Source organism: Macaca nemestrina, chromosome 11 (assembly GCF_043159975.1).
Source record: "Macaca nemestrina isolate mMacNem1 chromosome 11, mMacNem.hap1, whole genome shotgun sequence".
NCBI classification, from domain to species: domain Eukaryota; kingdom Metazoa; phylum Chordata; class Mammalia; order Primates; family Cercopithecidae; genus Macaca; species Macaca nemestrina.
In genome coordinates, this window is record NC_092135.1 from 10,199,931 (window position 1) to 10,227,117 (window position 27,187).

At 52.1% G+C, this 27,187-nt stretch overlaps 1 protein-coding gene across 1 annotated transcript in view; it reads right to left on the reverse strand.

The window, feature by feature from the left end:
* The window catches only part of LOC105492465 (GLI family zinc finger 2), a 260,604-nt gene that overhangs the window by 103,213 nt on the left and 130,204 nt on the right, over positions 1-27,187 (reverse strand). The gene's annotated exons all lie outside the window — the stretch shown is intronic.

Genomic DNA, 27,187 nt, shown 5'->3' on the forward strand with positions numbered 1-27,187 from the left:
TCCCCAGAGGAGAGGCGCCCACGAGCATCCAGGGGAAAGCCAGGCCCTGCCCTTTGCTGCTCCCCATTCCCTTCGCATCCTGTGCTCCGGCTCTGATTTCTCCCAGCATAGCCCAGGCTTCAATCACATTCTGTACGCCCCTTCATCTATTTGTGTTATTTAATTTATCAAACACTTACCCAGCACTCACCATGGGCCAGGTCCTGAAAAATGTGAACTGGTTTGATCCACATTACGATCCCTATAACGTAGGTCCCTTCTTGCCCTCATTTCACAGAAAAGGAAACTGAAGGAGACAAGTTAAACAGAGACCAAATTCAAACCCAGGCAGCCAACTCTTAACCACTAGGCGACACTGCCTCTCAAGAAATTCCTTCTCTGCCTACGCCCACTTGTTCAACAGGCAACACAAGCATCACCACCTCCAGCAAGGCTCCCTGATTTCCTCTGTCTCCACCGGACCTCCCACCCGGTGCACCCACTCCTGGGTGAGGGGTACCTGCTACTCTCCCATAGCACCTTCCTGTGTGGCATTCAAGCCACTGCCTGCTTCCTGCCAGCCATCAGCTCCCTGATGCCGAGGGTGCATCTTTTCATTTCTGTGGGCTCCATGTCTGATGCCCAGTGGGTCCTTGAGAAATTCCTGCTGACAAATGGACTGATGAATGAATGAATGAACGAATGAACAGGATCCTGGGAAGGCATTAGGAGAAGCCATCCCCAAGACGCATTAACTCCAAGAGGTGAAAATGACTACAGGAGAAGTAGAGGACACACATCCTCTCTCCTCCCCACTACCTGGGTACCAGCTTCATGAAGTCAAGCTTTGGCAGGGACCCATACCCCCACCTCTCTATAGCCCACCAGCCTCCAGGTAAGCACAGATGTCCCGAAGGAGGCCCAGCCCCTTGGGACACAGCACGCTTGCTTACTTGAGGACAAGCTAGTAGAGACATGTGACTTAATTCACACTGCATATATTAATTACCTAGTTTATTTTGAGTTAATTTGAGATTCCAATGCAGCTGTAAGAAGTAACAGCAAGAGATCCTGTGTATGATTTACCTAGATTTCCCCAATTATGTCTTGCAAAACTACAGTGCAATATCAGAATCAAGATACTGACAGGGATACAATCCATCTGCCTTGTTCTAATCTCCTCAGTTTTACTTGCATGCATGTATGTATGTGAATTTGTGTGCATTTAGTTTTATGCAATTTCATTAAAGGTACAGATTCAATATCTACCACCTCAGTCAGGATACTGAACAGTTCTGTCATGATGAGGACCCTTCTGCTGCCCTCCTCTCCCTCACCCCTACTGTCATTAAATCCTGGAAACCACTGATCTGATCTTCGTTTCTAAAATTTCATCACATCAAACATCCTACATAAATGGAACCATATAGTTTGTAACCTTTTGGGACTGGCTTTTGCACTCAGCATAATTCCCTGAAGATTCAGCCAAATTGGTACCTGCATCAGCAAATTGGTACACAGATGTGGTTTGTGCCTTTTCACTGCTGAGTAGTATTCCATGGTATGAATGTGCCACAGTTTGTCTAACCACTCGACCACAGAAGGACATCTGGGCTGTTTCCAGTTTGGGAACATCACAAATAAAGCTGTTATAAATATATGTGTATAGGCTTTTGTGTGAATACAAATTTTCACTTCTCTGGCATAAATACCCGAAGGTGTAACTGTTGGGTCTTTTGCAGTATGTTTAACCTTTATAAGAAGCTTCCAGACTGCTTTCCAGAGGGGCTGTACCATCTTACGTTCCCACCGGCAAGGTGTGAGTGCTCCTGTTTCACTGCATTCTCGCTACCATTATTTTCTTTTAACCATTCTGATGTGTGTATAATACCTCGCTCAGTTGTAATTAGCATTTCCCTAATGGCTAGTGAAGTTGAACACCTTTTCATGCGCTTATTGGCCATTTATATAATCATCTTTTGCGAAAGGTCTCTTCCTGTTTTTTGCCCATTTTCTAATTGCATTGTTTCTAACTGTTGAGTTTTGAGTACATATTCTATGTACTAGTCCCTTGTTAGGTATGAGGTTTGCAAATATGTTCCCCCATTCTGCAGCCTGACTCTTCACCCTCTCAACAGTGTCTTTTGAAGAGCAAATTTTTTATTTTGGTGAGGTCCCATGCGTCAATCATTCCTTTTATGAATCACGCTTATGGTGTCAAGTCTAAGAGTCCCGTGCCTGGCCTGGGATCCTGAAGGCTGTGATTTCTCATCTTCCTTGGTGGAGGAGCTCACTGTCTGAGCTGGAAAGCATTCTTTCTCCACCTTTACTGCCCAAGGTGTGTCTCTTGCAACCATCTTTGGGGGCTGGTTCAAGGTGGGGTATGAGTTGACAGAAAAGATGTGATACAAAGAAAGAGCCACTTGAGTTTCCTCGAGCATCTCAGCAGGCTAACATCACCCGCAGAACTTCCAGCCCTTTCAAGCCTTTTCTGAGACACGGGCAGAAAAGGGCTAAAAGATGAGACTATGGCCACCGCACTTCCTTCTTTCGGAGGACCAGATAAAAGATGCATTCTGTTTCTCCGGTGTCCTGCAGCGCCGGACCCATCATCCTTGCCGGAGGGGCCCTTTCTGGACAGAGTCCTCACGGCCGTCTAGCCTGGGACCCCTTCACTCTACCCTCCCCATCCCCAGGGAAAAGGAAAGACTTGGTCCCGTCTTGGGGACAACTCAACTGTCTCAATTTTAGCCATCAACATGGAGAACTAGAAACACTAAGCCACCACTAATTGACAAGCCTTTGCAGTGTTGGGGTCTCCAGGAAAAAAGACTTGCTATTGAGATGTCCGCCAACGCTAGCCGTGCGTCCTAACCCAGAACTGGAACCTGCAAGCAGCAACCCTGAACGGTGGCCCATTAGAGAAAACCCGGCATCGTCGATGCTAGGCAGCTTTCCTCACATGTTTCTGACCGAAGAAAGAAAAGAAAATCCCTGATTGCTCTGAATACTGGTAGCAATAAAAATAACTCAACAGTCTCCCCACCCACCACACCCAAACCATATATACAACCTAGCAGGCCCTGTCGACACCAGACCCTGGGCTTGTCAGGGAACATGGCCCTCATGGCCTGTGTCTCTCACTGGTGCCCACCCTCCCCTGAACTACACTGCACAGGGTCTCCCCTGTCTGAAAAGAAAAAAAAAAAAAACACCATGAAAATTAAGAAGATAAAAGTGATGGCAGTGCTGTTCAAAAGGAGAGAATTTGGAACCCTCGGGCTTCGCTCCTAATGCTCAGCCACCATGTCCCATTGAGGGAACTCATGGAGTCAACAGGTGTCACAGCTGTCCCAGGAAAATACCAAAACTAAAACAGAAACACCTCTCGCCTTGCCAAACGAGAAAGCAACACCACTAAACTGCAGGGCATTTTGGCAACTAAGAGTGTTTACCCCGAGAGAAACAGCTGCCCTTGCCCCGAAACAAAACAGGCCCCTTGGGCAAAACAGGCCTCCCTTCCACCCGTCTCCGACTCCTTTCTCCCTCTGGAGGTTTTTTTTCAGCATCCAGCCAGACAGAAAGAAGGCAGGTGACGGAGCAGGGGCTTAAGAGGGCCCACGCAAGCCTCAGCTGGGGAAGGCCACTCCAAATCACTTTGGCAAACTTGAACTGAACTGCAGGCCACCCCAGCCAAGAAAACAAACAAGAGCCTGCCGACCAGGTCCTGCTAGCTGCGCCCAAGCCGCGGCTCCCCTCTCCCTGGCTTGGAGTGGAGCAATAAAAGGGGTTTGTGAATGCATGTCCCAAGCTTCTTAGCGCCTGTCATATTGATCTAGCACTGCGTCAGGATCCCCGGGCCCTCTCAAGGACCTGGGCAAACGCTGGTATTAGCGCTCCCCTTCCTCTCAAGAGTGTGCTGAGCAGCCACTCCACTGTTTCCCAAGGAGGAGACCCCCGACCCTGACAATCCATCAAGTGAATGCAAATTGTGGCCCGGACAAAACCAGGCAAACAGCACCCCGCTCCGGGATAATGGCCTCTGTGGGAGAAGGGCGCTTCCAACAATGATTGCTGTGTACATATCCCACTAAATACCCAAACTTCTGATTAGCCCCATCATGATTTGTGTGTGCACCGCCTCTTTTGAATGGCTCCCAAGTACATGGTACAAGTTGACTCAAGCCTAACCTCAAACAGTGGCCTTCCCCGGCTTCACCAGCACGGGGAGCGGACTATACATAGCTCTCTCTGGTGTTGATTACAAGCCTTTTGGAAATCTAACACGCAGCCCAGCAAGGAAAAGAGCACAGTGAGAGGGTGATAATCACAGGCTCCGGCTGGAATTGATCTAATTTGGTGAGCATCAATTCAGGTTCACTGTGGGGGAATATTCCCAGGTTGCCTGAGCTGCGTATTTGCAGGAAGAGATCAAAAGCACCAGAATGGGATGTTCCCTCCCACAGGCGGGCTGGGGGATCTTGTGGGCGGGGGGTGCTCTGTGGCTTATGACATCTACCACTTGCCATGTGGGAGATTTCAGGCAGGGCATCTGGCCATCTGCTTTCAAGGACCACAGGCATTGATCGGGGGCCAGCTTCTGAGGTGTGCTTGGGAAGCCAGACATCTTCCCACAGTGTCGCTGGCACCTACGGAGGCAAAACGTGGGTGTGTTGGATGCGTATTTTCACCATGTGTTTCTGCATCTGCGTCCTGGGCCCAGTCTCTCTTCTGAACCCTGGATCTCTCCGTCCAGCCCTTGTGTGAGCCCCGGGCATCTTGGATGTGTCTCGCCTGACATAGAGCGTGGCATCTTCTCCCAGCACCTTGTGCTTGCTCCTGGGCAGGGCCTCCTGCCTCAGCAAGGGCACAGCCATCCACCCAGGCAGCAACATCCGGGGTTCCTTGGGGCCCTGGGTCCACCCACCAGGTGCGGCTTGGGACCAGCAGGCAGGTTACCGCGGTCCCACTGCAGGCCCCTTTATTTCCTGTCTGTCTCAGCAGCTACCGAAGCAGGCTCCTGGCCTTTCCACCTCTGCCTCACCCTCGAACGCCCCTCAGGAAGCTAGTATGAGGTCTCTGGAGCACAGGTCTGACCTGTCACTCCCCTTCACAAACACTCTGGGGCTGTGCCCAGTGGTTCATGCCTGTAATCCCAGGACTTAGGGAGGCCGAGGTGGGAGTATCACTTGAGTCCAGGAATTTGAGACCAGCCTGGGCAAAATAAGGAGACCTCATCTCTAAAATTTAAAAACTTAGCTAAGTGTGGTGGTGCATGCCTGTGGTCCCAACTACTCCAGTGGTTGAGGTGGGAGGAGGATCGCTTAAGCCCAGCAGGACAAGGCTTCACTGAGCCATGATCAATGACACTGCACTCCAGCCTGGGCAAAGAGCAAGACCCTGTCTCAAGAAAACCCCCCAAAAACAAAACACATAACACATACACTTTGGAAGAATGAGAATAGGGGCTCCCACCTCTGAGGCCGGTATGAGGATGGCATGCTAACGCGTGTAAAATGATCTGGCATATAACAGGTACTCAGTAAATGGAGTTACTCCCCTTTTTCATTTTCTTAGAGTCAAAGAGTGACAGAAGTACGGCTTTAGCCGGCCCTGTGTGATAATAATGGTCACTTGAATGTGAATGATAGGGTCTCACACGTGAGGCCCCCCCTCCCACACATGACCAGGTAGAGTGGAGTTTGGTGCTAGCAATTCTCCCGCCTCCCGTGTCTGTCATCCTCCAACTCCAAGTACAGAGGCCTTGGCTTCCAGAGAGCAGAGGCGATTTCATTTTCAATCCTCTCCGTGGCCTCCAGCCTGAGTCACTCTGCCCACCTGCTAGACACCTCCTGCTGCCAGCAGCTGCCTCAAGGGCCCTGTGTGCCCGAGTGAGCACTGGGCACTGCCCGTTGCTATGGCTGCCCCGCCCCCAGCCCCAAGCCCTCTGAGGCAGATGAACACGGGATCAGTCAGGGAAGGGCCATGAAACCACACGCTGCCCCAGAAGGGACGGGTGGAAAGGCCTCGTTGGCGTTTCCGAGGCTGGGGTGGCTGGGCTCAGGGGAGCCACCCTCGGAGTGTGTGAGACTACGGCTGCTGCTTTTGAGGTTGAGGCGCCATTTACAAAGCCCAGTGAGCTTGGCAATGTAGCTGCAGCTTCACTCTCTGGAGCATGGCCCTGCGACAATGACAGTGTCTACTCACTGGGTGTCTTCCATGGGCCAGGCCCAGCAACAACCGGAATACAGAGAAAGGCTCACCCTCTAGGACCCGGTCTGCACGAGGCGCAGAAGGGAGATCTTTTCCCTGGGGGTGATGAGATCGGGGAAAGCCTCCGGGAGGTTGTGACATTTGAGCTGGATTTGAAAGGCAATAAGCTCTGGAGGGGCAGTGAGGTTGAGGTGGGGGCATTCAGCAAAGACTCTGAACACTGCCAAGACGGAAAGCCAGAAATGAATGGAGAGGGAGCCGGGAGCAGCCCAGCTGTTAGGACAGTGGGGAAAGCAGGAGTGAGGCCGGGTGATGATGCTCCCGCCGTGGCAGCAATGGTGGGAGGTGGGGGCTGTGGGAGAAGATGACACGAAGACCCCCACCTTCCGGCCCAGGGGGTGAGCAGATGTTAGGCCCCCACCTGCCACTCTCCCAGCAGGGAGGCGAGGCAAGGTTGGGCACAGGCCTGTGGCTGGCAGGACAAACACTTGCTGGCTCCGTGCTGCCCACTCTAGCTGGACTCCAACGGCTGCCCTAATGTCACTCAGCTTAGGGGTGGGTGAACTGCAGGGACCCAGCCTGATTAAATCCACCATCTCAACCCGGGCCCAAGCTGTATATCTCCAACGTGGGGGAAGTGACACCTCACAGCCTGCACACAGCTTCATTTCCGAAAAGAATGTGTGAGGGGGAAGGTCAGGAGACAGGCACAGCCGTAAATTTGATGGAAGGTTTAGCTGGAAACCCCATTAAATCCACACACGGCTCAATGCTGGGCAATGTCCTTCCTCCGAGTCTGCTGAATGGGGCCAGGGAGGTGAGGGACTCACTAAGTAATGTCCTCATTTTTTGGTGTCTCCTATTACCCAGGGGATGAAAAACCCATTACCCATAAGGTTTAGTGGCACTTGGTCCCGAGACTGCAATACTGTCCTTTACCTACGCTCTCCCCTTGGCCCGCACGTGGGCGTGCAGCCTCTGCTGGCCTCTCCGTCCACTCCACCATCTGTGCGGACGACCTCACTCTCCCTGCAGCCCACGCCTGGGTCTCACAGACCCTGGCTCCTGCTCCCCAAGGGTGGGCGCTCTCTCCCCTTCATGGTGTGGCCTGGCAAAGTGTGACTTAGGTCAGGAAAGCTGGTGCTCTGTGGTTGTGAGCCCAGCGCTGAGCTGCCCCTGGCCCCTGAAGTCTCCCCCAGGACTGCGGCTGTCCTAACTTCAAGTGGTGGCTATGCAAAAGTACGAGCAGGAACACAAGGGTGGCCTGCAGAAAGGTGCAAATCCCTACTCCCCAAAATCAGGCCTCCACACACTCCTCTGCTGGGGGGGTCTGGAGCACAGACAATTTTCCGTGGAAGGGAGTCCCCGGTAGAGATAGGGGCTAGAGGCCTGGATCTAGGGGCTTCCTTCTACCTCCCCAACTCTCCCACTTCCTACCCCCACCACCAGGGGCCAGAGGCTACCTGTCACTGTAAGTATCCCTCATCCAAGACTCAGCCGAAGAACCACACAGAATAGTGAGGATGACAGAAGTGGGCTCAGATCTGAGCTGTGTGACCACAGTGAATGACTACACTTCTCTGAGCCTCGGTTTCCTCATCTGTTAAACAGGATTACGATAATAACTACCTGCATGAGACTGCCGTAGGGACTTACGGGGTCAATGCAGCAAATGCTCTATAAATACCTGCACGCACACCAGAGCTTCCTTTACAGTGAGGCTGTCTTCCTCAAGGTTATTGTGTTTTTTTTGTTTGTTTGTTTTATTCTTTTGAGACAAGGTTTCGCTCTGTGACTTGGGCTGGAGTGCAGTGGTGTGATCTTAGTTAACTGCAGCCTCGACCTCCTGGCCTCAACTGATCCTCCCACTTCAGCCTTCCAAGTGGCTGGGACTACAGGCACATGACACCATGCTCGACCAATTTTTTTTTAATAGAGATGGGGTTTTGCCATGTTGCCCAGGCTGGTCTCAAACTCCTGGGCTCAAGGGATCTGCCCACCTTCACCTCCCAATGTGCTGGGATTACAGGTGTGAGCCACCAGCCCGGCCAAGGTTATCTTCTAGGCTTGATAAAAGCACAGACCTTTTCATGAGAGCAGGTGCAAACAAAAGGCTAAACCCCTTGTCGAGACTGAAGGAACCTGTTACTTCTCTCTCAAAAGCCCCAGCTAAACATACTTTATGATGCCATTTACATGATATTCAGGAAAAGGCAAAATTATAGGGACGGAAAACATAATAGAGTGTGCCAGGCGCTGTGGGGGGTAGGAGGGTGGGAGAGCGGCTACAAAAGGACAGGATGACCACTCTGGGGAGAGGGAACTGTTCTGTATCTTGGTTGTGATGGTTACACAACTGTACACATTTGTTAAAATTAACAGAACTGTATGCCTCAAAAGGGTGCATTTTACTATATGTAATTTATACCTTCATAAACCTGATTTTAAGATAGAAAAAAGGAGAAGAAAAAAAAGATGCACTTAAGACCAGATGTGAGACCAAACCAGCTATCACAGCCCTGGAGGGCAAGGAAGACGAAGTGGTTCTGGAGTAATGCCAGCAGGATCCAGAGGGGACGTCCCGGATGGCAGTCAGATCCCCAAGTCCAATGAGGGACAGAAGACCAACGGAGCCGAGCCGACAGAGGAGGGTGGGCCCAGACACCCGCGCTCAGACAGCCCAGCCAGGCCTGCCACCAGTGCTCGTCGGTTCTGCATTGCAGCTGATGCCACCACCCTCTCCCAAGCTTAACCTTCCCTCCATCTGTGTTCCACAAATTCACAGAGCTTCGGAGGGACTCCAGCGACACACACCTACATTTCACAGGCGGGCGAACTGAGGCCATGAAGTGAGGAGCACTGATCACATCCTGCGCCGGGTGCCCTCCAGCCCGAGCAGCATCTCCCAGCTGATCCTTCGCCACCTTTGCTCCTTCCCTGTGGCGAGGTGCCCTGGAGACCCAGCCCAAGGCCTCACCCCCTGGCTGCCTTCCCTCACGTTGTCCATGTGACCTGGCCTCCCGGAAGGAGGATGTGGCTCCTGGAACTCCCTCCTTCAAGAAGCCAGAGCCCCAAAAGGTCAAGTTCACTGTAGGCAGCTGCATGGGTCCAGAGACCAGATGCAAACTCACAGCCAAGTTCAACTCCTGAAGTGGGGCGAATTGTTTGATCTGCAAGTTACAGCCCCTGCACCCTGGACCTGGATAGAGTATTCTGGAATGAACCTACAGGGTCTTAGTGTTCCCCTGTGACACTCCATCCCAAAGGACCCAGACCATTCGTTGCCAGCTATCTTTGGTTGCTGGGCTGACATTCAGAGCCCCAACTCCCTTTGCTATTCCACAAGTTCATGATGCCACCTGCTCCACCTGCCCTGTTGCCCACGTGCCCTCTCTCCCACCTGTCCTTGCCCTCTCTGTCCCCACCACTGTCCTCCCACACTGTCCTCTCTCCACTGTCCTCCCCCCACCTACCTTCTCCCCACTTTCCCCACCTCCCCTCCCTCCACTGTCCTCCTCCCATGATCCTCCCCACTCTGTCCTCCCCTGACTGCCTTCTCCCCACTGTCCTCCCCCCACCTGCCCTCCCCTCACTGTCTTCCTCACCACTGTCCTCTCCCCACTGTCTTCTCCCCCCGTCTTCCTCCCACCTACCTTCTCCCCACTTCCCCCACCTCCCCTCCCCCCACTGTCCTCCTCCCACTGTCCTCCCCTGTCTTCTCCCCACTGTACTCCCCCCACCTGCCTTCCCCCACCATCCTCCCCACACTGTCCTCCCTTCACTGTTCTCCCCCGTACTGTGCTCTCCCCCACTGTCCTCCCCCTACTGCCCTTCCCCAACCTGCCCTCTCCCCAGTCCTCCCCTGACTATCCTCCCCCCACTTGCCTTCCTTGCACTGTCCTCCCCCACCTGTCCTCCCCCCACCACCCCCACTCCACTCTCTTCTCACTACCTGCTCTCCCCTACCTGTCCTCCCCACCACTGTCTTTCCCCCACTGTCCTCCCCCAACCTGTCCACCTTCCACAATCCTCTCCCACCTGCCCTCCCCTACCTGTCCTCCCCTCACCTGTCCTCCCCCCACCTGCCCTCTCCCCATTGTCCTCCCCCACCTGCCCTCCCCTCACTGCCCTCCCCTCACCTGCCCTCCCTGCCACTGTCCTCCCCCTACTGCTCTTCCCCTACCTGTCCTCTCCCCACTGTCCTCCCCTGACTATCCTCCCCCATCTGCCCTCCCCACACTGCCCTCCCCCCACCTGCCCTCCCCACCACTGTCCTCCCCCTACTGCCCTCCCCCCACCCACCCTCTCCCTGCTGTCCTCCCTGCCACTGTCCTCCTCCACCCATCCTCCTCCCCACCTGTCCTGTGACATTCAAGTGGGACCCTGGGGAAGGGGGCCAGGCCTTTCACAAGCACATACTGCCAGCCTCAGTGCTTCTAGGCATGGTGTAGGGAACTTCAGGGCTGTGTTGCCTATGACAGGGCATCTGGAGTAGGATTCAGAGGCCCTGAACTGGAGCTGCCTTTCTTGAAAGCATCACATTGAAGATCTTGGAACCTCTGTGTGCCTGAAAGTGTGTCAGGTGCTTTAGATAAATTTGCTTAGTTAATTCCACTGACCATCTTATAAGGTTAGTGATTTGCCCCCATTTTACGATTCGGAAATGGAGGTGCACAAGGTTATGTTATCATGGTAACAGGGGGTGCTGCCTTCGAAGGATGGCTGAGAAGAAAGACAAATTTCACATTTTGCTCCCTGGCGGGGGGCGGGGAAAATCATTTGCATTTCCATCCATGTAACTAGGTAGATGCTATGCTGGGACTTGTGTTCAATGGCTGAAAACAATTATTCAACACCCCAGATTAAGCTCAATTTCACCTCACATACCAACATTTTAATTTTCAAAAGCAGTTCAAATCACAATTCTGCTTGAGAAAGACATAATTTAGCCAGAAGGTACACATTTATCATCTCTCTCATACGCAGATACCTCAATTGTCCTAACCTAGCCCATAGCTGCTTTTTTCTGGCTTTCCTGCTGTCTGGGGTGTTTCAGGACCTGGACAGAAAAACCACAGGCTCAGCCTCTTGGTGGGGCAAAGCAGAGCTGTGTTTGTTTGTGAATGACCACAGATGTGACCTGGTTTCCCCTCCTGCGGGCAGAGCCGGGGGCCGGAACAGGTGGTGGAGTTGGAGAGAGAGACGTTGTTTGCCAGCCCAGGAAGGAGGAAGGGGGATGGCGGGCGATGGAGACTTCAGGCAACAGGATTAAACCTCAGAGGCTGGACTTTGGTTGGGCAAGATGGATGAATTTAATCAGCCCCCTTGCTTTAAACCTGAATGAAAAGTAATGAAGTTTGCCCAATTCTCTAATTAAAATTCCCAACTAGCAAAACCCCAATGGCTGTGCCGTGGAAATTCATGTAAAACAGAAAGAAAACGAGGTGTCTGGATGACGAGCTCTAAGCTGGCAACCGCTCAGCACTGCCTGTTTGCAGAGGGAAACCTTTCGCTTTTCCATCCCTCACACTCCAGGGTCCTTTAAGACAACTTTCTTTCCCCCATAAGGGCCCCCCACAGGATGAAGGTTGGGAAGTCAGACACAGCCCAGTTTAATACTGTGCACAGAGAGGGAATAAAGGAGCTTGAAGTGGCATCTCTGGCCACACCAATTTTTTCCTACCCTCGTCTCTAGCACGATGTGCAGAAATATGAAAATATCCACACTTCCCTATATGAGCATTTTAACCAGCACTTAAAATCCTAGATGCTGAAATATGGCTGGCCGTGGAGGCTCAGCTAGAGGCTGGAGAAAATGACTGGCTGGCTTCTCTGACTCAAGAGCCCGCCTCCCGCGCAGACAGGCTCTCATAGGTTACAAGCTCCTCATTAGAACAGGCGCATGCAGAGTTTAACACACTCAATTGGAATCTACTGCTTTTCGTCCACAAACTCCTAAGTAGTAATTATGGGTTACTGCAGGGTGACAGCCCAGCCGTTAAGTGACTCCAGCCTGAGATTCATCCAGGCATCCAGCCCGTGGCAGGGCCGCAGCCAGAGGCAGGCAAGTGGCCACGTGTCACCTGAGAGTGCTGTCCAGCCCGCCGTGGCCTGGCTGGGGTGCCATCCGACCACTGTGGACACCGTCCCCCTCCTAACTGCTCATACTGTCTCCCCATGCACGGGCGAGGAACTACTGCCCTGATTGCAGGTTATCTCCTGCCTGGCTAGGAGGTCTCTCCATGTTCACTCTGGGGCTCCCTCCAATCCACCAGAGTGAGGATTCTAACACAAAAACCTGATCAAAACCCAAGCTCTGAAGCTGGGCAAACAGCCCCTCCAGGCCTGGCTGCTGCTGACTCTCCCGCCCTTCCCAACACTCAGCTGCAGTCACTAATTGCCTCCACTAGTACCAAGCCCTTTTCTATCTCACCCATTGTCCTGGGAACAAGTCTGGGTTGCACAGTGCCTGGCTAAAGGCCTCATGCTGGGCCCCAGGAAAGCACAGAAGCCACAGAAAGTGAAGTCCCTGCCCCTCCTGGGGAAGGAAACTGATCCGCAACTGAGATCTACGAGCTAACGCCAGGCCCAGGCAGCCAGCGCCATTCCAAACCCCACAGGGCAATGCCGGAGGAGACACACACTATCCCCTCCATGCTTGCAGACTGAGCTTCTGAGGATGCTGGGAGAACAGAACTGGGCGAGAAGGGGTGAGCTGGAGGACTTCATCCAGAATAAAGTTTTTTTTGTTTTTTTTTTTTTAACACGGAGTCTTGCTCTGTCACCCAGGCTGGAGTGCAGTGGTGTGATCTCGGTTCACTGCAACCTCTGCCTTCCGGGTTCAAGTGATTCTCCTGACAGCCTCCCGAGTAGCTGGGATTACAGGCATGCACCACCCACGCCTGGCTAATTTTTTGTATTTATTAGGGACGGGGTTTCACCATGTTGGCCAGGCTGGTCTTGAACTCCTGACCTCAAGTGATCCACTCGCCTCAGTCTCCCAAAGTGCTAAGATTACAGGCATGAGCCACTGCGTCCGGCTGAAAGATTTTTAAAACCAGAAAAATGAGACCAAGCGTGTGTGTTTTTTTTTTTCTTTTTGCGACAGGGTAAGAGTTTAAAAAAATAACTTTTATACTGTGTATATAATTCTGTATCCTGTTTTTTTCTCCTTTTAATATTGTACTATGGCATTAAGATGCTTCATAAATATTTTAGTGGATTCATACTGTCTCAGTCCGTAGCTAGACACTAATTTATTTAAACTTTCCTCTTTATTCAGCCAAGTCTTTAAACACCATAAAGTGACTTTACTACAACCATGATTCTGCTTAGGCAGCTCTTCCTGGACCTAATTTTTGTATAAAGAGATAGATGGGCTTCCTCAGTTAGAGCCATTATTGGCAACAAGAAATAACTAATACATTTGACTGTGGTATCATAAGGAGGAAAGATTGTCTTGACTTCTTTGCTCTGCCCCTGGGAGGGAGGATACACGTAATGAATATCTGGCTGAAGGAAGAACAAATAGGTAAGTGAGGGAGTCAGCGAGTCACAGAATATTCCCCAGGTCTATTTTTCTGAAGTTCACAATTCTTCAGCTTCTCATCAGGGACCCAGGCTCAGTCAACACTTTAGTGTATCCATCTTGATCTCAACAGTTTTTCCTAGATGTTTATATAAAAGAATTTTTAAGGAAACCTTTTAATAGCAAATTCCAGTATCAAAACTAAGGCAATTGGTACAACCACTTTGGAAAGCTGGCAGTATTTATCAGAGCTGAGCACATGTGCCCCCTACAGCCCAGCAGTTCCATTCCTAGGTATATTCCCAGGAAAAATGCACATATACATTTATCAAGACCGTACAAGGATGTTCATAAGCAGCACGGAATAGCCCCAAACTGGAAACAACCCAAATGCCCATCAACATTAGAAAAAGTTGGTGTATTGTGCTATATCTACAATAACAGGAAGAAATATTATTCAACAATGAGAAGAGCAAACCACAACTACAAGTCATAACACGAATGTATCCCCTAAACATAAGAAAGCAACCAGATAGAAAAGTGCACACACTGCATAATTCCATCTACAAAGAACAAAAGCAAGCAAAACCAAGCTGTGCTCTCAGAAGTCCAAAATATGGTTGTCACAAAACAGGGGAGCGGTGGCTAGTGACTGGGAGTGGACACAGCGGGGCTTCAGCTCATGGTCATGGTCTGTCTCTTCATCTGGGTGCTAGTTACGTGGATGTGTTCAAACAACAAAAACTCACCACGCCCTACACTTAAGATGCATGCAGTTTTCGGTTATGTACGTTGTATTCACATGTGTTTTTGGAAGGATGCCTGGCCATTTTTTAAGCCACATCAAAATAGTTTACTTTAAAACTTTCTCAAATCTCTACATGCAAGGCCCTGGGGAAACAAATAAGTAACCCTGTGCATTGGGCCCACGGTCTGATCTCAGGGAGTTCAGACTGATGTGGTGTGATGGGTGAGCTGGGAAGAGCTCCAGGGACAGTGCTCAGGGGCAGGCTCTGGACCTGCTGGAGGAGGAGGGGAGGCCAGGCAAGCCACCCCAAGGTCATGCTGAGGAGCTGGGCCAAGCCCCATGCAAATGTATCACCAGCCACCCAAGGCCAAGGCCCCACCCCTTCCAGGCCTTCTCAGGCCTCTTATCTTCCCACTTACTGCTGCCTGCTGAGTGAGCAGTGAACCAGCCTAGGTTCCATGGGGCCTGAAGCTTACACAGCTGGGGGCATGTCTTAAGTAAAAGAATATTAAACAATGAACCTACAGTTAAGCACAGGGACATGGAAAGGGCCGTGCAAACAGGGCCCAAAGCCTAAACATCATACCCCAAGTGCATCTGTCTTTTCAGAATGAGTCTCCACCTGCCTCAGACCCCATGTGCCTGACCCTGACACAGGCGGCCTCAGCGGGGCCAGCAGAACCTCGCTCCTCCCTGCCGGCCCACTGGGAGCTGGCACGCAAAGCCCCACTGGAGCCAGGCCTTCCTGAGAGGGCCTTCCTGTGACTCACCTGTGTCCCTCCTCCAACCCCACCAGCTGCAAACCCCTGCAAGAAAAGTCCCCCTCCTCTGCCTTCGCCATCCCCTACTTGTCTGATTTCTCCAGGGACTATTTCAAACTGTATTAAGTGATTTTAAAATCTTCCTCCTGGTGAGATTTGATCTCATTTATCTTTGCTGCTGGGAGAACATCAGTGAACTTCCAGGGGAAGCGTAGCTGCTGGAGCAGCTGGGTGGAAGGACCCACTGCCGTCATTGTGGGTATTTAAGAAATGCAGCTCCTGATTCCATTTGCAAATATTTTTGTAAGGAGCATTTGGCATGGCTTTAACTTTTTCCCTCCATAACCAATTGTCTTAGCACTGCCTACTGAACAGTCCATTATTTCCCTATGATTTGAACAGCCATCCTTGGTAAAAAAAAAAAAAAAAAAAAAAAGAACAAAATCCCCAATTGTACTTGTCTCTATTTCCGGCCTCTCCGTTCTGTTGGAACCCTGTGTTTTTTTTTTTTTTTTTTGAGACGGAGTCTGGCTCTGTCGCCCAGGCTGGAGTGTATGGAGTGTAGCGGCCGGATCTCAGCTCACTGCAAGCTCCGCCTCCCGGGCTTACGCCATTCTCCTGCCTCAGCCTCCCGAGTAGCTGGGACTACAGGCGCCCGCCACATCGCCCAGCTAGTTTTTTGTATTTTTTTAGTAGAGACGGGGTTTCACCATGTTAGCCAGGATGGTCTCGATCTCCTGACCTCGTGATCTGCCCGCCTCGGCCTCCCAAAGTGCTGGGATTACAGGCTTGAGCCACCGCGCCCGGCCGGAACCCTGTGTTTTAATCACTACAGCTTTATAGTATGGTTTAGCGTCTGCTAGGCCAGCCCGCCCACCTCACTCCCTATCGCTGTCATCTTTTAGTCCTGGCTCTTTGGCGTTTTGTTGCCTTCCATGTGAATTTTACAGTCAGCTTAGAGGATTCCACTAGAATCCTCCTGGGGTTTAGATCGTGCCTGACCGCCCAGAATTTATAGGTAATAACACACACAAGGGTGTCCTGAGGCGAAGAAGAGGAATGCTGTCTGCAGAGGCCTGGCTGCAACTAGTACTCCATAAACAGCGGCAGCTATTAGCACTGCCGTTAGCACTCGGCGCGGGGCAGGGTCTTCAGGACAGGCTGTCTCTACTGTAACTCTCCTTGCAAATCCTTCCAAGCCCATTCTCTTCTCTGCCTGGCTTCATGGGCCATTTCCCCACAGAGAAAGGACTTTGTTCCTTCCCCGTACACCCTCCTCCAAGTGAGCAGCACCGTGGTCCCTCTCGTTCCCAGAGCATGAATCCCTAGGCTATGATGGCCAGCCTGAGGTCACTTTGTGGGCCTTCCATCTAAATGTAGTCCACTTCCAGGCTCCTTTGTCCACACGGTGCCTGTTAGCACCCAGAGCCAACAACAGACACTGAGTCAGCCTCGCTCCGCTCAGACAATGAGTACTGACATGCGTGGCACATGCCTGTCCCCAGGTCCCAGCTTAGGAAAAACACCCACACATACAAAGTAGCCCCATGCCAGGCACAGGCACCACCAGCAGGCTCCCTGATGCCATTTACCCAGCACAGAACACAGGCCACCACCAAGTCTCAGTCACCCACAAAGCCAGAGGTCACCTCCCCGTTTTATGGGTTAGGAAACAGGCTCCCAGGAGCTGAGCATGTCAGGCCGAAAGTGTCTGGGAAGCTAGGACTCTAACCTAGTTTGCTTGACACCCCTAAGTCGTATTCCTCCTAGAAATGACAGGCACCAGGGCCAAACATCAAGTGACCTGCAGGGCAGACACTCAACTGAGCTGAGGTTCCCAGGCACCGAGTATCCTCCACCCCCAGCTGCAGCTTCTCGTAGCATTTCCTACTCTTTTTTCTTCTTGGCTGGGACAGCAGCTGCCACAGCGAGTGGCTGTTGACAAACTAGTCAGCATGCTGCCGAGGCGTCTTTCTGAGCCGCCTGCGTCCTCCCGAGCAGAGAGATACCTCATTAGCGTGCTATATTTCAGCCTCGAGAAAACAATGCATGCCAAGAGACCATAAACAACAAGTACAAATGCTACAGGTCACAGATGATAGATGCCACCCGTAGACATTCAACGCCGGCCTGCCTACACAGACAGGAGCAAGGCCCGCTTCCGGGCACATCCGTCTTTCCCCAAACGCTGATGCAGGGAGAAGCCAGCATGGCCAGGGCTCTGCGCACAGGCTGATGGGTGAGCTGCACTGTTTTGTGACAACTTTCAATGTTTCTCCAAACCCTCACCATTTTACTTTGACTGCTGGTGCTTTTGATTATTATTATAACTTTTTTCCCTCTTGCTACAGGCCCAGAAATTTTTCTCTTTGGAAAATAAAGTTTCAAAACACCCAGCCGATTTTTGAAAAGGGCCGGCCAGCCAGTTGAGAAGCCAGGCCAAAGCCAAGGCAAACAGGGGCTCTCACACAGACCCACGGAGCCTGCACAGACCGGGCTCTGTTGGCTGGGAGGGGTGGTTCTGAACAGGAGGCACCAGGCGGTTGAACACCGTCACTCTAGCCAGCTGTGTGCAGCCGGGAGCCTCTGGGGCGAGGACAAGGCAGGAGTTGGGTTGTTCCCCTGTGACCAGAGTCCTGGAAGATGAGCTAAGTCCACAGAGCTGGACCCCCAGGCCTTAGGGGCAGCAGATTGCCCCTGGAGCAGGTTCCTGACATGGGGATCTGGCCACAACACATACGTCCGGGACAAAGTGGTGCAGTTTCCTGGCTGTCTCCCCCAAAGATGATTGTGAGAAGGTATGGAAATGTTCTCTGTGGTCACAAACTCTGCAAACAAGCGAGATTTTATGTCGGTCCGCTTCGCAGTGATAGAGAGGAGAGCTCAGACGCTCTGTGGACACAGGTTCGGTCAGATGAGGAGGCCCAGGGAGCCTGTGGTTGCTGGAGGGATGTTCTCAGCCCAGCCTCAGGTGGGAAGGTCAAAAACATTCTGTAGGCATTAAAAAGGGGACCAAAATGTAGCCTGCAGAGCCCTGGGGTTCCCCAAGACTGCCTCAAGGGGTCTGCAAAGTCAAAGCTGTCTCTATACTAAGACATGATTTGTGTTTTTCACTCTTCTTCTCTCTTGAATAGACACTGTGGGTGTCCAGAGGCTGCCATGCAACAGACCCAAGGCGGAAAAGCTAGGAGAATGCATCCTTCTACTAGGCCAGACAGCAAAGAGGTCTGTCAAATTGAAAAATAATGCCGTCTTTCACATTTTTGTTGTTGTTTTGGAAAACATTTTTCATAAAAATTAGTCGTTTTCATTAACATGAAATGGGTCTATTACTATTAGGTTTAAATAAGTTTAAAATATCTTTCAAATTTCTCAGTTTTTATTTCTAGAACGGTAAATACCAAGAAATACACACTACAAAAACAAAAGCTCTTTGAAGCTACCAATAATTTCTGAGGGTATAAAGGGGTCCTGAGACCAAAAAGTTTGAGACTGCAGCTGCAGAACAACGTGAATGGAAAGGCACCAGTAATAACAGGATACATTCTCAGGTGGAAAGGTTACGAGGTAGCAAGCACAATATAATCCCATTTTGTAAAAAGCAGGCAGATATGTGTGTGTGTGAATAATTGTGCATACACTATATACAACACAGAAGACTGCAAGCATATACTCCAAGATCTTAACTCTGGCTCTCCCTGGGTGGTACACTGAGGGTAGCCTCTTTCGTGGCTGTCACTCACATATATTACTATTGCCATCAAATGAAGTGACTAATTAATGTTTTGAGTTTAGCCTGTCACGTTCAGAGAAGCCTACTGAATAGTAATTGAACAAGTGACACCTTTGAGCCCTTACCATGGGCTAGTACTACGCTGAGTGTTTCAAGGACAAGAGCTCATTCAACGCCAGTAACACCTATGGATTATCAGCCCCATTTTACAGAAGAGACACTGAGATTAGAGCAAAGTTGAGTATGTTGTCAGCAATCACACAATCAGCAGATGACACCTAGACTCCAATCTGGGCTGGCCTGTCACCAGAAGCCTGTGCTCCAGATCACTGGGCTAGGTGGCCTTCCCTACGGACTCCTCCAGCCATGGAGCAGGGCTGTATGCCCGGGCCTCAGCCTGCCCACTTCTTTGTATTGACCACACACAGCCAGCATGCCACTTTGCAGTATGACCTTCATCTCTGGTACGCAGGACCCTAATATTCTGTGCATCCTGCAGCCCCTCTGTCCACCCCTAGTCTGGGCAGGTGGCGAAAGGACAGGACTAGGCAACAGCCGTTCTTCACTGGGGAGTGCACCATTTCAGGGGACCCCACTGTAAGCTGGTTAATTCCAGCCACTACTCTCTCTCTCATGGGGCACACCCTAAATCAGAACCCAGGCCCGGCCTCTGTGGCTGAAACTGCCAATACCTTGGAAGTGAGTTCAAGGCTTAGGGACCACTCTGGAAACGTCTACCACCTCACCTCTGCTCCATGACCACAGCGATGGGCTTGGAGCAAGTGTCACAGCATGAGGCCACTCCACCTCCTCCAGCTCTCCGACCACAGCTGTCAGCCCACCAGCCACTGACCACCTGGCACAATAAACTTTGTGCTCCCCTTCCAGGACCCCTCATCCGCCTACACAGGTGGCTCCTGTCTCTTTTGCCTCTGGCACAATGTGACGTCGTGGTTGTCATGCCCAGACCCCAGGGGTCCCTCCATGCTCACCCTGGGAAGGGCCACAACTCTCAGCTGATTTCTGAACTGGTGTGCTTGCTGTGGGAGTTGAGAAACATAATAAATGGGCCCGGCTCTGTTTGCAGCACCTAATTTGCAATAATATTGAAGTCTCCAACAATAACTCATTTACTCTTATAATAAATATATAAAAAAAGACAAATTGCTACATTGAACATGCATTTTCTTCACTGCAAGTAGCTGCTACCCCAGGGAGAAAGCCCTACGCTGCTAACTAATAGTAAATCCTTTGGAAAATCATGTGTCATAATGATGGACAACCAGGGAAGGGGTATTAAATAGATTTAGAGGTTAGCTACTCTAACAAGAACAAAAGACGTCCTTTGCAAACCATACCTATAACAGCACAGATCAGCCCATGATTAGCACCCACGGTCTGACAGCTCCAGTGCACAGGAGGAAAGAAAAGTTCTGTCCTGGGCTGGGTGTGGCCAGTCAGGTGTCAGGACAGAGGGGCGAGGGGACGAGAGAGCATGGGTGAGGCCTGGGCGTGGGTTCAGACAGCTGTGTTCTCCAGCCATGAAGTCTCACCTCCGTTTCTTACCATCAGCCAGCTCCTGTCATCATTGTGAGTAAACACTCACGGAGCATCCACCATGCACAGCTCAGTGTGGGCACCGGGAAAGCAGGGAAGTACAGCCCTATCTTTGAGAAGGAAGCCATGACTTTGGGATAAAGAGGCTCCTATGGACATCCATGGCAGGGGCTCTGGGAGCACAGGCCAACCTGGCTGTGGGTGGCTTCTGCAGGGGCTGCTGCCTGAGTCAGTGTTAAAGCCCAGGCTCTGGCCTGGAAAAGAACAGGGCTAAGAAAAGGACTGCCTTATTCTCCTGCTTTTACATAATATTTCATGAACTAGCGCAGCCATGAGTCTTCCCAATGTATTTATTCAAGTCCCAGGATTTGCCTTCCTCAATTTAGGAATAGGGGTGGACAGCTGTGTCCAAAATCCTGAGTGTTCCTTGCCTTCCCACACAGCTCCTGTCTAACTTTGAGTTTCTAGGGTGGCCCAGGACCTGGTCTAGAATTGGTGCCCAATGGCTATTGCTGGACTGAAGGTGGGCATGCAGGTTGCATGTATTACATACCAGGCTCTGCAGAAAGAGTCTCTCGTGTCACAGAAGAGGAAGATGAGCCTCAATAGGGTTATATGACCTGTGGAAAATCACACACCTATGATGACAGCAACCACAGTCCCACCCTAGGCTCTGGGATCGATCTGGGAGCAGGTCTGAAGGTGGCACATGGCACGGCCACTTGAAAGAATCAAGGGCAAGTGGTCAGCTCAGCAGCCTACACTAAGCACCACAGGTGTGAGCCAGAGCTATCCCTGAAGTTCACATTCCGGCAGCTGTCACTGGAAGTCAGATCTCGGCCAAGGCCATACTCCAATCTCTTTCACCAATTCCCTGAGACCTGAACCAAGTCGCTGCCCTCTCTTGGGACTCAGTTTCCTCCCCTGTGAAATGAGGGTGTTGACACTACACAAGATCTCTACAGCTTCTCACCACTCATTCATCCATTCATCCAATGGAGGAGAATGTTTCCTCCTGAACTGATGATGCAAGTAATCTACAGCCATGAAGTTACTCATTCTGACTAAGGCAGTTCCATGCAAACAGTGCTGCAGACCTTGTTCTGGCCCCTAAAACATTAGTTTCTCCAGCATCAACTATCAGATCAGCCCATGATTAACACTAATGGTCTGACAGCTCAGTATACAGGAGGAAAGAAAAGTTCTGTCCTGGGCTGGGTGTGGCAGGCCAGGTGTCCGGACAGAGGGGCAAGGGGATGAGGGAGCATGGGTGAGGCTTGGGCATGGCCTTGATAGCTTTGCACTTCAACCTTCTTATATTTCTGAAAAACTTTGCTTTAAATTTCATTACTGTTTATTAGCCCAACATATTTATACATGTTAGAAACTGGAAAACTTTCCAAAACTGTCTAGAAAGAGAAACAGAACACTAAACCTACTGGTGAGAGCTCTGTAGCCCCCTGCAGAGCCCTCTGGACGGTCCCCCTGAAGAACCCCCTGGACTGAAGGTCCCTCTGCAGGACCCCTTGCAGCCTGGAGCCTCGGAGGGGGTGTCCTTTGACCTTGGGGAATGGGTTTGCTTGCATTTCCTTCCTTCCTTAGTACCCTGAGTCACTCCACTCCCCTGTCTTCAGAATACAAATACAGAGATTTGATTTCACTGGTGCTTTATGCCTTTGGGATTGCCAAATTGTTCCCTGTCTGGCTTCCAGCATCTCACTTCTGGAAACCTTTCTGTAGTTTAAGCAACATTGCCCGGTGATTGATGACTATTTTGCAACTGCTATCAGTTTACTATTTTAACCAATATATCATAAATCAGGAAGAGGAATGCTGGTCCAAGTGGAGAGTGTAGCTTTTGCTCATTACCTAGGAGGATTATAGCCATTTCATAAAATCCATTATCTAGGGACAGGATCCTATTGGTGAGGGCCAGCAAAATTCATTTCATGCTTCAAAAGTTTGTGATGGGGCTAGCTAGGGGGAAAAAACTAAATTGTTTGGAAGGTGGGGATCATTTGTTTAAAACTCAAGAACAGCCAAGACTGAGCTGTGCCCATTATACCAAGTGGCACTTTGTACTCAAATGCAAAGGCACTGTTGTCCCAGGGCCCAGCCCCCTGACCACAGCCCTCCCGGGTCTCACAAACATGGGACTGGAAAGGGAAGTGTGCCCCAGGGTTGCTTCTCTCCCCTCCCTGCCCCCACTCAGGCCAGGCCACTCTCATGAATTCCAGGCCCAGAAATGGTTTCCTCTGTGGCTTCCCTGCCAAAACAGCATTGGTACAAAACCAGACACACAGACCAGTGGAACAGAATAGACAACTCTTGGCCCAGTCCTGTCTCAAGACAGCATTTACAGCGATGTCCCCACACGACCACCTGGTCATGTCCTTCCCACTGCACTGAGGATCTGAAATCTCATGACCTCCAACACCATGTGCCCGCCCCCATACCTTGCTTCCTGCAAGGTCCAAGGGCAATGACCTTTCCCATCTTCCTTGAGCTCCTTCTTCCCTCTCAGATGCCACATGTTCTCCTTGCCTTGGCCTGGAAAGTCTCCCCTCTATAATGCACAGAAGGGTCTTTCCAGCACACTTGCTGCATCCCTACCTGTTACCTGAGGATTCCAGCCACCCACCCCCTCCTCCCTCTACCATATCTCTTCTAGCAAGTCACACTCTGACTCAATTTGAGGTCACGATCACCACTTCCCCAAAGGCAGCTCCCAGGAAGGTCTCACCTCCTTACCTAACTTTATTTCTGAATGGCAAAGGGAAAATGCAAGCATACCCAGGAGGGACAGGGCCAGTTACCCCTGCCTGTTCCTTCCCTGCAAGGCCTTAGGGGCAGCATCACCTCCCACTGGGAAAAGTCCTCCCACTTTTAGGACCTCTGGGGCCCAGAAGGCAGGGCTGGGTAAGGCCCTTTAGGAAGTCAAAAGAAGAAAGATTCAATAGACGTTACAAAGAAAAAGGACGATGAAATAAAAGTGTCTTCTAGATTTTGCCAAGCCTCTATAACATTCCTGTTCAATATGATTTTGTTTCCTTCTCTCCTATTCTTAACTTTCCCCAAATTCATTCCTCAAGCGAAAACAGCATGGTCCCCCGGGAAGCTGTTTTAACACACACATGTTTTTCTAAGTAACCGTGAGCTGGGACTCGCAGACAATAAAGCTTCTTGTCTGGAGTCCTCCTTGCAGCTCAGACCGCGGGGAATTGAAGTGGCGAAGACTGAGCACTCAGAAACTCGGCTTTGCCGGATCTCAGAAGAAACTCTCAGTTCAAAGTTCTCACTGGTACCCCGAGAGTTCGAGGGGCTCGGAGTACATCTGTTGGGGGTGGGGGGTGGGCAGGAAAGAACGCCTACGGCTGACGGTGTGAGTCTTCCAGAGCCCCCAATCCCTGGCACGCTTGCCTGAGTCCACGCAGGAGCCGCTTAACTTTCTTGCTCCATTTTCTCAGCAGTGCCTCCATGCCTCCCCGCACATTCCCTCTCTCTCCTCCCCTCCAGCTGTGTCCACCCAGTTCCTTTCTTTCCTCCCCCATCTTCCCTCCCTCCTTCCCTCCAGCTCCCCCGCGCCTGAGGCCCAGCACAGCCTCCCTGCCTTGGCGCCTACTTATGCTTGCTGGCTTCAAACTTGGAGCGCAGCAGACAAGGGGAAGGGACGTGGGAGAAGGGCGCTGCAGGCCAGGCCTGCACACACAAGAGCGGCCTCATCAGCACTGCTTTCCAGGGAGCGTCAGGAAAAGCTGCCGTCCTCCTTCAACTTACCCAGCGTGCGGGGAGGGCGGAGGGACGCAGCACCCAGAGGGGCGGCGGTGCGGAGAGGGCACTGCCCAGCGGCAGGAGAGGCGGTGGACCGCCAGGCTGGAGCGCAGGGAACATCAAGTGGCCGCCGAGGGAGGCGGGGCTGCATGAATCATTTATAACCGGCGCCGGCCAGGGTTTAGGAGCGCTCGCAGGCTGGCTAACGGAAAGGGTGGCTGGACTCGGGGATCCAGCCACTGCTGGCGGGCGGCGTGCTGTCCTCCGTGCGGGTGCCTTTCTCAGACTGGAGCCCACATGAATTCCTCCTCCTGGGAGAAGCTGCTGTCTACATGTCTTCCATGGGCAGCGGCTGCCCTCCAGGGTCTGGAACTTGGGGCTCACGGTGCTTCGAACCCCTGACTCTGTGGCCCCAAGAGGAAGAGGGAGCTGGGCGGGATCTTAGGGGCCATGTGGACTAGAAAGCCCACTGGGTAAGAAGGGGAAATTGAGGCCCGGGAAGGGAGGGGGACTTGTCCAAGGTGCACAAGGCTGTGAAAGATATGACTGGCCCCCAGGCCACTGTCCACCTTCTGAGCCGGCTCCCTGCAGTTCCCTGAGGGCACTGAGAGCCACAGAGCCAGGAAGTGGAGCCCCTGCGGGCAGTGCAGGTGCAGGGTGGCTCCTCACACACAGGGGTCATGGGGAGATCTGAACCCACATCCCCAGCCAGCCTGAAATGTCACTCATCGAGTTTCAGTCCTTTGAATCAAGCTGTGGAAAATCACCCCCACCCTCTTTTCCCTTCCACAGGGAGTGGACACATGAAAAGTACTTTGGGACAAGGAGCTCCAATCAAACAGAAGATTGGAACCTCACCACCTCCAATGCTCACGGACCCGCTGGTGAGGCCTGCGAGGACTGCTGATTCCACTCAGCCACTCACCACCCGCCCCGTCTGCCAGGTGCCACGTGCAAGAATGCTGCATTTTCTGCTAATGGGGGTGGGGGATGGCAGGAGACATAATGGGTGGGGAGGGGTCATTGCTATTGTCATCATCACCCTTTGCCACCCCAATGACATTCTACACCCTCTTTTGCATCCGATCTCAAGGCATCAAGAGTATGAAAAACAGCTCTTCTGTCCCCAAAAGGGAGATCTTACCTTAAGCAATGGGATTACCATTAAGCACAAGACGTTTGACATTTATCCCAGGACAGGATGGGAAGAAGGGCCCTGACCAGGAGGGGGGCACTCCAGAGTCGGCCACCCCCTTCCCTTGCCCTGACCTGTCCCGTGGCTCTCCTCGTCAGAGGCTCAGTCTCCATGTCCCTACCCGAGACCCCCTGACTGTGGCCAAGCTCCAGCCCTACCCTATCCCCAACGCCCTCTGCTACATTCCTGCAAGAGTGCAGGCTGAGACCTCTAGAGTAACACATGGTTCTTATGCAGGAGGCGGGGGTCTGTGGGACTCCATCTTGAGCCAAGAAATCAGCTCAGGCCTGCACAGGCCTCCCTCAAATCTTGAAGGAACTGTGGACATCCCTCAGCATGGGGAGCAAGAGTGAGTGCCATAAACACCAACTGCGTCCCCACTCCGAGTCTGGGCAGTGCTGCCCGCAGGCACAGGGTGTTGGGCTGCAAATGGCCTGCCCTTCCCTCTCTTGAACAGGGGTTGCCAGGTCCAGAGAGAGAGTCCGGCCTGCCTGGGGTACCTGGAGCGGGACTCATGGCAAGGCTTTGAATGCGGAGGGGCTGCATGAGCAGGCGTTGGCCAGCACCGTCTGAGCACCGCATATACCCTCCCCACAGCATACAGTAGCCCTTGAGATGAGTCAGGTGGCTTCCTGGGATGGGGAGAAGATGGTCAAACCAGACACTGCTTCAGCGACACTTCTACAGGGTCACGGGGTTTGCAAAGAGATCAGGGGTTTGTCCCGGTCGATTACACAAAAAGCTCAATCCCAACGCTCCTGGGTCAGCAAAACTGAAAAGCAGACCCCCTTCTTGGGTGGTACCACCTCCAAGGGCACCGCAAAGGCCACGAAAAGAAAACAAGGGAAGGGAACCAAACTTTTCCTCAGCCTCGGGGGAGCACGAGACCACGCTGGACGCGGGTGAAACGGAGCCTCCAACCCTTTCCTGATGGGACCCTTGCCAGAAGGACCCCGTCCCTCCTAGTGGCGAGGACAGAATTCCTCAGGTTCAGAATCCTGATCCTTCTGACTGCAGTCGGGTGGCAACTGTGTTACATGGGGGGCCGGGTGTCTACGCAGACAGTAGGACCTGGCCCAGCTACTACTGTTTGCATGCAGTGAGCTCATCAGTGAGGCTCCTCCATGCAGTGGCCGCTCTGGAACCACGGAAGGGCTGCACTGACACAGGCAAGCGCTCAGATGCTCGAGCCACGTTTAGTCAGCCCTCCCGGCTCAGGCTCTCCAGCCTCGACACTACCCATCAATGGAAGTGAGTGAGGCCTCGGGCAGAATCCCAGGGCACCATCACCAGCCCTTCCCCTCAGCTTCCCTGGGGCAATGCTCAGGCTCAGAATGAGGCATTACCGAGTTGGAAGACACTGCTCCTGGTTGGACTCCAACAGCAAATGCCCCGCAGAAAGGGCTGCTCTCTGGACCCCACAGCCATCTCCAGAGAGACCGCTTCCCCAGGTGTCTGCAGTCTGGGCCAGGCCTTCCATAGGCAGTGATGATTCTGAGCTGGTTCTCTTCAGCCAGGCTTAGAGGAGGAGGGGTGTGAAGAAATGCCCTTCCATGACATACAAGTGCCCCACAGAGAGCCAAAGCCCTGCTCAGGTAAGAGAGGGTGGGAGTGCCTCTGGGAAGCCCACTCCAATCCCCATTCCACCTCCACCTTCAGCCACCGAGACGCACGGGCTCTGCACAGAGCAAGACGTGCAGCG